This window comes from Lynx canadensis, chromosome A2, assembly GCF_007474595.2.
Source record: "Lynx canadensis isolate LIC74 chromosome A2, mLynCan4.pri.v2, whole genome shotgun sequence".
NCBI classification, from domain to species: Eukaryota; Metazoa; Chordata; class Mammalia; order Carnivora; family Felidae; genus Lynx; species Lynx canadensis.
Window position 1 is genome coordinate 104,647,238 of NC_044304.2, and position 12,970 is coordinate 104,660,207.

The following is a 12,970-nucleotide window of genomic DNA, read 5'->3' on the forward strand; positions in this document are numbered from 1 at the left end:
TTTTTTTAATAAATGAAGACTGCTATCCTGTTTATGGACAAATAAGCTACCAATTCATACTAAGAGGACTACAAGATGTTTCTCCCATGAGCTGTTGCATTTTTTAATCTCTAGCTTCTCTATACTATTGAGGAGGCTGATGGAAGGGCAGTGAGATGAGGGTGTAATCTTTAATTATTGAAAACTCTACGTGACTACAATGAACCAAGTTGATAACGCAGAGCTCAATGGTAACATGTACCAACTATGAAACCAAACTTACCCAATGTTTTCATCATTTAAATACTGCTTTTGAGTGTAGAGTACTATTTTTTTTTTAATTTATTTTAGAGAGCACAAGTGGGGGAGGGTCAGAGGGAGAGGCAGAGAGAGGGAGAAGGTGGGGGAGGGAGGGGGAGGGAGGGGGACAGAGAGGGAGAGAGAGGGAGAGAGAAGGAGAGAAACTCCCAAGCAGAATCTACGCTCAGCACAGAGCCCTCCACAGGGCTTGATCCCACAATCTTGGGATAATGACCTCAGCCAAAATCCCGAGTCAGATGCTTAACCAACTGAGCCACCTAGGTGCCATCCAGGTCACTCCGGTGACCTTTATTTTTCTACTTCTTTAAAAGTAGGCCACCGTAATTACTATTTTGGAGAAAATATCATTTCATACTTATTTCAGTTATCGTGTTGGCATTTTTTTACATGGTAAAGAAAAAGTCATTCTGGGGCAAAAGAGAATTGCAAAACTTAGTATTATTTTATTTCAGTAGTGACTCAGGAAAAAGTCATGATACTTATTTCCTTTTTACTTTATTACTTTCCTCTTAGAATACTCAGAACCACAGAGCTGTGAGTGCTTCTATATTAAAGTAAAATAAAACATCTGATAATGAATGAAATGTGTAAAATGGTAACAAGTCTTCCACATGTTCTTAACACGTTCTATTGTCCCTCAGGGATGAGGCATGACTTAAAAAGTAGACCTTCTGAGGAGACAAGTGAAAAACCTAAAGACCTCTCAGGAACAAAACTCCAAGAAATATGATAAATGTTTCCACATAATTTCCATTTTCAAATGACACTATTTTTAATTTACATATTCCAGTCACTAACATGTCACAGATCAGAACCCTATGAGACAGTTAACATGTAACAGGGTATGAATTTAAGTTGTAGTAGAAGTAAAACAAATTCTAACACCAAGATCCTTTGATACCATAGAGGGGAGGTCCAAATTCCTACAGTTATTAAGGAAAGTTGGTCTTATAATTGATCATTTAGTTAACTGTGTTATGGCTTCTGCCCTGATGTTTTCTTTTGGGAGAGTACAGTATCCTTTCTTGCATATAATTCCATAAACATAGTACTTTCACAAGTGAGGATGGCTGACCTTTTGAATTCTCTAAATTCTCCAACATTCTGCGAACTGGTACTTCTAGACATATGATGAATGTCAGGTGAAAAATTTTCCTTGAGAGGGAAAACTGTACAAATAATAATTGATTGCTTACATCACAAACACAATTCTAATTCCTTACCCAGATTTATAGTTAGATACAGCTTAGAATCTGTACTCTTTGTAAATTTTTCCCAAATAAATTTAGCAGTTGAATTTTATTCCTAAAATTGTGATTGAGTTTTTAGTTAAGTGAAAAACATTTCTAAGCAATTTATCTTTTTTTCCTTCCTGCTTTGACTTGGGACAGACTTTTCAAGGGTAATGTACATAGCCAATTCTAACCACGGTTTTAAATGACAGATGTAAATTTCCAGTCAATAAATAAATATATATACATATGTACATATATATATGTACATATATATATATTAATGGAATTCACAATAGTAACTCTACCACTGACTTTTTATCTAAGTTTTCCATCACTTTGATATTTTTCTTGCTGGATCATTCACATACTTTGCATTAACATGTGCTAAAATAAAACCGTAAACTATCTTTCAAATACTATGTAAGAATAAAATAACTCAAAAGTGCTCTAATGGAGTATGTTATATAATCATTTTAAAAGACTTCCCCTAATTTAGGTATGTGTCATGATTAGCAAGAAAGAGAACATTTTATTGCCTTTAACTTGAGCCAAGTGTTCAACTTACATTCGCAAAACAAATATCCTTCTTACTTCCAACTTTTGATTTCATTTTCTTGATGACAGTGAGATTTAAGAGTTAGAAAATGAGTTTGGATGAAAGTAACTCATAATTAAGGGATGTCTGAGCAACTCTAAAGGCAGTACATGTTGATAACTTGCTCTTTTTAAGAAGATGAAACCTACAGAGTGTCCTGAAAGGAAAAGGGCCAACCAGGCAAAGTTTTTCACTAGACACACAATTTGTTTCTTGTCCCACTAGAGTTCTCAAAAACTATATACAACAGTATTAAAGTCATGTCTTTATAACCAGCCCATAAAACATTTATTTCCTTTTGTGTTTATTTCACCTCTGGTTTCTTTTCCTTTTTGTGTTACAGAAGGATGCCCTCAGGTACTTATTCCATTAACTAATTGTCAACTGCCATAAGTTCAAATGTGAAAACAGCAACGTGTTTGAAAAACAGGCTTCACTATATACACTCTATTTAAAAGCAAATTCCCTATTCCTAAGATATTAGAAATTTTCTATCTGTGCAAAACTGGAGGACACACACTTAGAAATAAGAGAAGCATTTGGGCAAATCAGGCTTATGAAAAATATCAAATATCAACCAACTGTGCCAGTATGAACTGCGTTGAAGTCAGGCTTGGTTTTACAAGAAAGCTTTCAATTGTCAAAGTTTTAATTCTCAAAATTTTGCTGACAATTCAAAAGGGAACTCATATTATAAATGTTGTGTTAAAAAACAAAGGATTCAAAGGTTGCAATAGTGCTAATGAACAGTTTAATTTAGAAGAATACTGTGGGAGGGCAGGCACGAAGGGAGGGAAGTATGGGAGGAGGAAGAGGGCTGAGGGCAACCTAGGTCACAGCCTATTTTCAACATGCACCTTCTCCTACTCAAGGGCAATAAAGGAAAAAAATGTGTTCTCAGAATAATAGTTTCTCCCCTAGACTTTAATACTTTATATGTAACGTTAAAGAGTCAAAAAATACAGAGAAATACATGAGAATATTAAAATATGTGGGGAATTTATTTCAATTCAGTTGGTATTCAGAATTTTTAAAAGAGGTCAATGCAAAAATTGCTGACAAGGTCATAATTAAGGTTATCAAGTTAAGCTCCTTATTTAGGTAAGGCAGAGTTAGACAAGCACACAAAAATGAAACCCACACTAGAGTGACTAGATGTTTTCAAGCAAGAGTATTTGTGGTTTCCATGATGATTGACATTGCCTCTAAAATCATTTACTTTAAAAAAACATTTGAACTGTATTTTACTATAGTTGAGTAAGTTGTCAAAAGTTCAAACTACACTTTGATTTTCATCACATAATTATTAACTTCAACTACAATTGCACATATTAAAGTCCAATAATGTATACATCAAAGCTTGTGCCATATATAATTACCATGTTCTACAACTTGTGGAATCAGGTTGATACAAGTACCAAAAAAAAAAAGCTATGTGCAATCAAATTTCTCTTATAATTTTTTGTTTATTTTGCGGGAGTGTAGCAGGATTCTTGCTCAGTCGTGACACCAAGGCTCCTCTTTCCAGGAAGCAACTTTATTCCTGCCAGCACCACTCAGTTGGGTTCATACCAGAAGAACTGAGCCCCGAATGCCACATGGTGCAGTTTTTGGTGTTTTTTTTTTTTCCACTTCGTCTCCCATATATGGTAACATACCAACATGTAGTCTGATTAGTGGTCTCACGTTACAAGGTCATGAGAGATGTTATCATCTACACGTATAAACAGGTTGCCTTAAGGTTTTTTTTTTCCCCTTTCTTAGGGAAGGGTCTCTACCACAAGAGACAGCACAAGTGAGGAAGGGGCAGAGAGAGACAAAAACACAGTGAGAGATTTCCAAGCAGGCTCGGTACCACCAGTGCAGACCCCGATGCGGGGCTCAAACTCACAAACCCACAAGATCATGACCTGACCCAAAGTCAGACACCCCACTGAATGAGCTACCCAGCCACCCCAAATTTTTCTTACAATTTAAATACAAACATTATCCTCAGTCTAAAATTATGCACCAGAAAAAAAAATTTTCATTCAAGTGGTAACTCTAACATTTATCTAAACAGAATTCACATTTTAGTTTTTTAATAACTGTTTCTTAAAATAAAAAGCATTTGGAATGCTTGAAAAATAGGAATGTATATAAGCCGTCATCTTCATAAGCCTTCAAAACTCTAGTCACATTTATTCAGTGATTTTATGATAAATTTATACAAATGTAACTATATTCTTTAAGACCCTACTTATTATAAATCTTAGTTAATTTGGTGAAAATTCTGTATTGAAAATGTTAGGACTTCAATGTTTTTAAATATGACAAACTTCCATCTGTATACAATATCAAAAAATAGAACCAAGAATTTATTAATCCTTAAATTTATACATAAAGTAATACTTCTGCTTTATCAAAAATTCAGAAGAAGTGACTCAATAGAAGGGATATATTTAAGGATTTAAATTTAAGGAGAATAAATTTGAAAAAAAAAATTGAAGTCATAGCTCCCCAACTTCTTTCCTTCCTTTCTACAATAATTTATAGGAAACTTTATTACATACAACACTGTATTTGATTAGATTTAGGTATCAACTTCTGTTCCAGCTTTGTCCATAAACTGCTGTGAGATCTTGGAAAAATCACTTCACTTTTCTTCACTGTGTAATTAAGTGACTGAATTTGAGGATTAGTATAAATTTATTTTTATCTTCTCAATGACTTAACAATAGATACTTTAGGGAAAGTGGCTTAGAGAAACAAAAGACAATTCATTTGTTAAGCATATTTTTATCAGTAAGTCAGCAATCAAATAGGTAACTGGTTAAAATTGGGTTAGCTTACATGATGATTAAGAGTTATGACCACCTGAGTGTTTGGGATCAGCTAATTGATTCATCGGTAACCTAGAAATGCTATTTCAAATGATCACAGGATCTGCATTTAACTTCACCTTGATTACAGAATCCTCTCCCAACCTACATTCAACAACATTCAACAGGACTATTTAATTCCAAATTTACTAAAAATCAAGCCAGAAACTTTATTTTTACTTTTAAATAATATGGGTTTAGTGTTGGGGTGTCTGGGTGTCTCAGTTGGTTAAGTGTGCGACACAGGATTTTAGCTCAGGTCATTGTCTCACAATTTCGTGGGTTCAAACCCCTATGTCTGGCTCTGTGCTGGTGGCATGGAACCTGCTTAGAATCCCTCTCCCTCTCTTTGTGTCCCTCCCCCAACTCTTTTTTCTTTTTTTAAATATGGGTTTAATATTTACTGAGAGGAAGGCTTCTTTTAATTGCTTGGTTACATATGTATTTGTACTATTTTTACAGCAATACGGAAACAAATGCTAAATGACAGTTATTTACATTTAGCTGTTAGTTTAAACTAGATTTTTTGTTAACTTTAAAATCTATCCCCCAATTTTTTTGGTAACAGTTAATTAGCAGAAACATGGTATTATATTCATTACAAAAACTTTTACCCTGATTTAGGAATGTCAAGGTTTTAGCCTGGTTCTGAGGGGAGAATAAAACATTTGAGAAGTTTTCTTCCCCTGGAAGAAATGTGAATTACTCTGGGTCATAATGACAGTATAGAGAATTTTCTTTTGTACTGTTTAGGAAAGAACACATAACTGGAATGAACATATTTAATTAGTGAGTTGGCACTCTCAAAGAGGGAGGCTTATGAAAAACAACGTTGTAAACATCAGCAGTAATGGAACTATATTAAAATTTAATGAACTTCAATTCATGGCAAAGGAAAACTGTTATCTGATATATGTTTCTGAAAATTCTTTATCTCCCATTATTTACTGTGTATGAATCTATATGACAAATTAAGGCATCCTTCACAAGTACTTGAAGAGGGAAAAGAAGAGGAAACTTTATAGTTCTCTGGTATGCACAGGAGACATAAATTACAAGATTTTAAAATTTACTGGTGAAAAGATCAGCAGAGAGGGGCTGTCCATAGATATTTCTTCGAGAAAGGCAAATTTACTTTGGCAAGCCTATGCTCTCTGTCAAGCACTCTATTAGATTCATTCACACTTAGTAACTCATTTTCCCTTCACTATAACCCTGCCAGAAATATTTTTGCAGACAAATTGAAACCTCCAGAAACAGTTTACACCAGTCTTATTTTATCTGTATGGTTGCTAAGCTTTCATATCATGATAACCTAAGAAACAGAAATGAGTTTGAGAGATTAAGGTGACAAGCTTTCAGTAAGAAAGGGGAAAAAAAAAAAAAGAAAAGATTTCCAGTTTTTCACTCTCTGTAATTTGCTTGCTTGAAACCTTCCCTTTTGGTCTCTTCCAGTCATAGAGCTCTCCCTTTCTCTAGGGTTCCTTCTTTCTTCCTATTGTAAGGCAACCATTTTCGAGCTGTATTCTGTATCAAGTTCCAAACATCAAGTAAGTTGGTCTCAGGAAAAATGGTGCATAAAGATGACTGCTAGACCTATCTCTAGCATGGCTGAAACACTCCTCAGTTTTTTTTACACTAAGCTATATACTGTTAGTATGACATAGGTGGTCTGTTCAAGATCTCAGATTTCCTGAAAACTCCAATATCCACATGCTGAAAAGTTCCCCAAATCTAAAATATAAATAGAGAGGTTTGTTACTCATATATAGTAAATTAAGTTACATCTATAAATGAAATCAACTGGAGAGAGAGTTTCAAGTACTGACTTGGCTAAACATTAGAATAACTTCATGAATTTTAAAAAAGCAATACACTAAAATCCAGCCGTGCTAATTAAATCACAGTCTCTGAGGGAGATGTGTGGCTATCAGCAAGTTTTCTTAAATTCCTAGGGAGACACTAATGCTCAACCAAGTTTGAGAGCTACTGATATTCAATCAGAAGAGATTATCTATCCTTTAGGAATTCCAACATTTAAAAACTGTACTGAAGATGATTAACAGATAAAGTATGGAAATCAAGGGGTAAGATGGTTAAATACGTAGGAATTAGGAAACAGAGACTCCAAGTATAACCAATTTTCTTGAGTTTACAGTGTTGGTTGTTTAAAAATATATGCAGAGTTTTTAAAGAGAAGACAGATTTTTAACATATATAAATGCTGATGGGAAAGATCGAGGAGAAAGGGAGAGACGGGTTATGGAAGAAATGGGAAAATCCATCCCTAAAGTCTGAGACTAAATGAAGAGTCAAGATCCCTAGAAGAAAAAATGTACACTGTAAAAAAGAATGTCTCCCTTCCTGTAACGTAAGAAAAATAGAAAATATGAGTCTAAAAGTGCATGCACAAAATTTAGAGAAGGTGAGAGCAATCCAAGAAGATAACTTCTCTGTTTCCTCTACATTTGGATCTAATACTGCCTGGGGGGGACAAACGTGAACCTGCCTTACAAGTAATAAATATCCTCTAGGTTACTAACAGACTTAATTCCTGAAACAATTCAGTGAGATAGGTACTCTCATCCTTAGTTACAAATCAAGACAACAGAGGCAGAGAGAGGTTAGGTAACTTGCCCCAAATCACAGGGGCAAAATGGTCTGTAAATGGGACTCTGGGGCATGAGCCTCCACATTACCACATTGTCTGTCACCTAAGGTTCCCCGCCACTGAAGAGACTAGTGTGAGGCCCTCTCTTGTGTTATCAGACAAGCCTCCCTCTGATTCTGCTCTTTAATTTATTCACCTTAAGAAAGTTACTTAACCTTTTTCACACTCGATTCTATTACTAGCAAAATGGAAATAATAGAACCTTCCTCAGAGAACTGTTGGCAAGAGAAATTGAATTCCATTTCATCATATAGATATTTCTGTAATTCCAACTTGGCAAGGTACAGTTCTAAGTACTGAGGGCTACAGCGTCAGTGGAAAAGACCAATTTTCTTCACAGAGTTTCTGTCTTAATAGAAGAGAAGCAGCAGCAACAAATGAACAAATTCCATGGACTGGAAAAGATTTGTCTGAATCCCCAAAACTTACAACTTTAGAGAAACATTAACCTCCGATCTCCTTCATTCTCAAGTTGTGTTTCTACTTTGCCGAGTTAGCCCTTTGGGGAAACATACTCCTTTATGATCAAAACCACAGAGAGGAAGCATTTGTGGTATTGAAAAAGAGGCATCCTCTCAGGAGACAAAATCCACAGTTCATATTTCAAGGTTTTTGGGAAAAGGTGATTAACAATAGCTAAAAGAAACTTGAGTTATCTACATTAATTTCCCAACAAGTAGACTCTAAAAATCATTAGTGGACATAAGAAATAGTATTCATAAATATAAAGGAGGCTATCAAAATCTCACATTTGTGTGGGGTACCTAGGTGGCTCAGTCTGTTGAGTGCCTGACTTCAGCTCAGGTCATGATCTCCTGGCTCATGAGTTCGACCCTCAGGTCGGGCTCTGGGCTGATAGCTCAGAGCCTGGAGCCTGCTTTCAATTCTGTGTCTCCCTCTCTCTCTCCCTCTGCCCCTCCACTGCTCACGCTTTGTCTCTGTCTCAAAAATAAATGAAACATTAAAAAAAAAATTTTTTTAATCTCAAACTTGTGTGAATCTTTTAACATGACCTCAAATACATAAAGCAAAAATTCATATAACTTAAAGGAAGAAACACACATATCATCACTACAAAAGACTTCAACATAGTGTTAGCAATTCATCAAGAAGCTGTTAAGGACATGGAAAATGAGTAAAAATATTGATTACATAAACAGAATTGTATTTCACATATTTAGCATACCACACTTAACAATGAAGATTTATATTTAAGTACAAATTAAATATTTACTAACATTGGTAATATGTCATAATGTAGGAATCAACAAACTTCAAAGAATTTAAATTATTTAAAGTATGCTGACTAACCATAGTGAAAGTTAGGAATTACTTCAAACCAGAACAAGAACATGCAAGTGCACAAAAGAAACTTCCTAATTTCCTGGAAATTAAATATTTCTCTAAAAGATGCAAGAAACAAAGAAAAATTGAAACAAATTATAAAACTTTGAATTAAAACATTTCAACATTTGTGAGGAAAGAACATTTGTGAGATATAGCTAAAAAGCAAGATTTAGAGACCTGTTTGTAGCTTTATTTTTGAAACTTAGAGTAATAATTTGTTGTGCTATTTTGTAATACTTTAATCCTAAAGTCAATTCACTTATTTTATTTAAACAATTTACTGGGGCAGCTGGGTGGCTCAGCTGATTAAGTGTGCAACTTCAGCTCAGGTCATGATCTCATGGTTCATGGGTTTGAGCCCTGCATCAGGCTCTGTGCAGACTGCTCAGAGCCTGGAGCCTGCTTCTGATTTTGCATCTCCCTCTCTCTCTCTGGCTCCCCATCCCCGGCCTGTGTGTGTGCGTGCACACTCTCTCTCTCTCAAAAAATTAACAAACATTAAAAACAAATTTAAACAATTTAAATTAAAAATAAAGATTTCACCCATTTCTCCCACCCTAAAACCCCTGACTCCGGCAACCACTAATCTGTTCCACCTATTAGGTTTTTTTGTTTACTTGTTTGTTTTAAGACTCTACATTAAGAGACATCATACATGGGCGCCTGGGTGGCTCAGCTGGATGAGCATCTGGCCCTTGATTTTGGCTCAAGTCAAAATCTCATGGTTCGTGGAATCGAACCCTGAATCAGGCTCTAGGGTGACAGTGTGAAGCCTGCTTCGGGTTCTCTATCTCCCTCTCTCTCAGTCCCTCTTTCACTTTCTCTCTCTCTCTCTCCCAAAATAAACAAACATTAAAAAAAAATCATACAGCATTTGTCTTTCTCTGATTTACTTCATTTAGCATAATGCCCTTGAAGTTCATCCATTTTCACTCACGAAGAAAATAAGAGAGGATCCAAAAAATAAAAACAGAAATTAAAGAGATTTACATGTAATACCACAGAAATACTAAGGATCATAAAAGCCTACTACAAATAATTATACACTAAATTAGACAATTCAGAAGAAATGGATACATTCCTAGACACACACAACCTACCAAGACTGAATCATGATGAAGTAGAAAAATTTAACAGACATATTACTAGTAAAGAGATTGAATCAGCATTCAAAAATTTCCCAGCAAATTAAATTCCAGGACCAGAAGCCTTCATTGGTGAATTGTACCAAATATTTAAAAAAGAATAAATGCAAATCCTTCTCAAACTCTTCTGAAAACACAGAGAGGAGGGAACTCATCCAAACTCATTTGAACAGACTGATTACTAGTAAGGAGATTAAACAGTATTCAAAAACCTCCCAACAAATTACAGTCCAAGACCAGAAAGCCTCACTTGTGATTCTACATAACATTTAAAGAAGAATAAATACCAATCCTTCTCAAACTCTTCCAAAAATACAGAAGAGGAGGGAACTCATCCAAATTCATTTTATGAGGCCAGTGATTATGATACCAAAATCAGACAAGGATATGACAAGAAATGAAAATTATAGGCTGGCATTCCTTAAAAACAGATATGCAAAAATCCTTAACAAAATATTAGCAAAATGAATTCAACTATTTAAATAATCATATACCCTGAACAAGTAAGATTTATTCCAGAGATGCAGGGATGATTCACCATCTGCAAATCAGTTAATGTGATACACCACATTAACAAAATGTAGGATAAAAATTGCATGGTCATCTCTTTTTTTTCCAGATAGAACCATGGAGGATGGTTGAAGAAAAAGAAGGTTCCTGCTATGCCAGAAACGCTTAAGAAAAAGGGAAGGGATTTCACAGAGTTGAAGATCAAGTGTCTGAGAAGGAAGTATGCCCAAAAGATGCTTCAAAAGGAAATGAAGAAGCTCATCTGTGAAAAAGCTAAGCGTCACCACAAGGAACATAGGCAAATGTACACAATTGAGATTCAACTGGCTAGGATGGCAAGAAAAGCTGGCAACCTCTGTGTACTTGGGGAACCCAAATTGGCATTTGTCATCAGGACCTTACAGCTATCGATAGTGTTGAGTCCAAAGGCTCAAAAGGTGTTGCAGCTTCTTCACCTTCACCAGATTTTCAATGGCACCTGTGTTAAGTTCAAAGAGGCTTCAGTTAACATGCTAAGGATTATGGAACCATATAGAGCACTGGGGTACCCAAACATGTAGTGAGTGAATGAGTTGATTTACAAGTGTGGTTATGGCAAAATCAACAAGAAGCCAATTTCCCTGACAAATAACACATTGATTGCATGATCTCTTGGTAAAAACGGCATCATCTGCACAGAGGACCTGATTCATAAGATCTATACTGTTAAAAAAACATATCAAAAAAGCAAACAACTTCTTATGGTCCTTCAAGTTATCTTCTCCTTGTGGGGGAATAAAGAAAAAGACCACTCATTTTGTAGAAGGTAAAGATGCTGGCACGGGGAAGATCAGACCAGTAAGATTATTAGGATGAACTGAGGTATCTGCTATGATTATTTTTATAATCTGGTCAGCTAATCAACAACTACTTTCAAATTGAAAAAAAAAAAAAAAAGACCTATAGATCATCTCAATAAAAAAAGAACATGACAAAATTCAACATCTATTTATGATAAAAATTCTCAACCAAATGGGTATAAAGAGAGAACTTATATCAACATAATAAACACCATATATGACAAGTCCACAGCTTACATCATATTCCGAAGTGAAAAGCTGAGAAAGCTTTTCCTCTAAGATCAGGAACATTTTTGCAACTTTAAATGCCCATATAGGAAAACAGAAAGCTTAAGAATAAATTATGTATGCTTTTCTTTCAAGAGGTTGGAAAGAGAAAAGTGAATCAAATCTAAAAATATAAAAGAAAAATAATAAATCAATAAAATATAATTCAAACATTCAAAAATAGAAACCCTAAACTTTTTTTTTAAATTGTTTGTTATTTTTGTGAGAGAGACAGACAGACAGAGAGCAAGCAGGGAATGGGCAAGCAGAGAGAGGTAGACACAGAATCCGAAGCAGGCTCCAGGCTCTGAGCACCCAAGACACAGCGCGACGTGGGGTTCAAACTCACTGACCGCAAAATCATGATCTGAGTTGTATTAGGCCACCCAACCGACTGAGCCATCCAGGAGCCACTAAACCCTAAACCTTTGAAAATACTAATAAAATTAACCCCTAGCAAGACAAAGTAAGGAAAAAAGTATTAGAATGAATAAAACAACAAAATCAGAGGTGACAAAAGGTAATATACTAATATTTACATTGTTTCTAGCTGCATGAAAAAAGATGAGTGATTATAAACAACTTTTTAGTTGTAAATTAGAGTATTTGAATGAATTGCAAAAATTCATCAAATAAAACTACAGGAAGATGAAAACACATAGAGAGCCTGAATTACTCGGTATCAAGTAAAGAAATTAAATCCGCTATTAAAAACATTCTTACAAAAATGACCCCAGGTCTAGATGACTTCATCAGTGAATTCTCTGAAATAGTAAAGATATAGATAATACTAGTGTTACACAAGACTCTGTGTAATAACAGAAAAAGAAAATTCCCCAATATATTTTAAGAAATTAGAATAATATTGATACCAAAACATGATAAATGCATTGTAAGAAAGGAAAAGTACTACAGAATCTTTCTCAAGAATATAGAGACAAAAATCCTAAATAAAATATAAACAAGTCCTATTTGGCGATAATGAAAAAGAAAAAAACAAGACAGTATACCATTGGGACTTACTCCATGAATGAAACCTGGTTTAGTAATCAAATCACTAGGACTGATCACATCAACAGAAAAATAAGGAATAAGTCAAGTGTTTTCACAAACACAGTAGAAGAATTTCATAAAAGTCACCACTCATTTATGTTTTTTTTCCTAGAAACTCTCTTGCCAAACTAGAAATAAAAGGGAATT

At 34.8% G+C, this 12,970-nt stretch overlaps 1 pseudogene; it reads left to right on the forward strand.

Annotated features, from left to right (window-relative positions):
- Positions 1–10,798: 10,798 nt before the first annotated feature.
- LOC115500420 lies at positions 10,799–11,524 on the forward strand (annotated as a pseudogene).
- The last annotated feature ends 1,446 nt before the right edge of the window (positions 11,525–12,970 follow it).